Source organism: Corvus brachyrhynchos, unplaced genomic scaffold (assembly GCF_000691975.1).
Source record: "Corvus brachyrhynchos isolate BGI_N302 unplaced genomic scaffold, ASM69197v1 scaffold175, whole genome shotgun sequence".
In the NCBI taxonomy this organism is placed as follows: Eukaryota; Metazoa; Chordata; class Aves; order Passeriformes; family Corvidae; genus Corvus; species Corvus brachyrhynchos.
Genome location: NW_008238448.1, coordinates 7,528,553 through 7,530,227, shown reverse-complemented (window position 1 = coordinate 7,530,227; position 1,675 = coordinate 7,528,553).

The following is a 1,675-nucleotide window of genomic DNA, read 5'->3' as shown; positions in this document are numbered from 1 at the left end:
TTTCTTTTGTCCAGCCTTCATTTTAATAAAAATGGGTTAGCTAAGCCATTGTTTGAACTTTTCTGACTTATTTAAGGAGGTTTGTTTTAAATATATATAAGATTCCTTCCTTCCTTCCTTTCCTTCCTTCCTTCCTTCCTTTCCTTCCTTCCTTCCTTCCTTTCCTGTAAGTCCAAAAACTGTGGACCAGTGGAAAAATGTTGGCTGGGAAATAGGAGGCATATGGACCACTGCACAGAAAATTAGATCATCAATTTTTAATCCACTGTTAATACAGAGGACAGAATGAACTGTATGTATACACAGAGGACTGAAAGACCATGCATCCAATATTTAGAGTCTCTGGGGTGATACTGAAATGGCTGAATTCTCAGCATCTGAATACCAGATCTCAAAAAAGCACTTAAGCTTTAATTTTTTTTCCCAAAATAATTTAGGCACTGAAATAAAAGTTAGGAGTACAGTTAGGATGTTGTATTGAATCTGGGCCACAGTGTACTTCTTTCCTTTATCCTCAGTATTGCTGAGGGTGACAGGGCAGAAGGCTCTCACTGAGATCTTTTCCAGTTCCATCAAATGCTGGAAGGAACATTGAAAACTACTATAGAAACATTTCCCATTAGTCTCTGTTTGAGGATAAAATTGAGGAAGGACAGACAGGGAAGGATAAAAGAGAAAAATAACAATCACAGGGCTGGTGCCTTTGCAAGCTGAATGTGAGGCATGTATAAAAGGATGCTTGCAATGCCTGTAATCAAACTAAATACAAAATGTCAGAGGAAAAGCTATTTGCTACTCTACAGACTAAAAGAGTTTCTTCTTTTATTCATGTGTGTGTAATGGCAGTAATAATAATTTGACACACATTATGGCAAGGACTCTGTCTCCATTATTTTCACATCATATCTGCTGCTGAATAAAGAATTTAGCATCCTTATCCTATAGTTCCTGTTGACATTAGACAGAGGACAGGAAATCTGCTTCCCTAGGTTCCCCCTTTCTGGCTGGGGTCCCTTCACCTTGCTGTGAGCACCCCCCCTTGATAACCCTTCTGATGGAGTGAGAGAGGAACTGCACTTCTGGGATCCAGGACCAAGATTCATTTATTGTCTCTTTCACAAGCGCTGGGTAACAACGACTCCTCCATGGAACTGCCTTTTTTTTTTTATTTTAAAGAATATTCAACCCTTGCAGGGACCTAGCCCCAAGTTTGTAACTTTTGCTTTAAGGATCTCACGGCTTGCAGAGATTATAACTTCTGTTCTGTTAATCATACGGATATTTGTCATACTGATATGGCAGACAAGAGTGTGTTCTTTATGCCCCAGTCAGGTAAAGTTTTATCTTTGATTTATGAGAAAGTCATAGAGTAAAGATACATCCTAAATCTATTCCTCAGCTTTATCTTGGCCCAGCATATGGCAGTATACTTTTAGATAGGTTAATCAAAATTCCTCAGGCATTTTAACCTGTCTAATAACAAAATCATTAATCTTGTGTCTGTAAGATACTCTGCAGATCTGTTATCACCAGGCACACATCAGCTGTATGACTGCCTGCACTTAGTAAGCAACAACAGTGCATGAATTTTGTTCGCAAGATTTTTTTTCCAGACATATATTCATCTCATCTGATCTATGTTTCTTGCTGAGATTTCCCAGTGCTAGGTATTTCA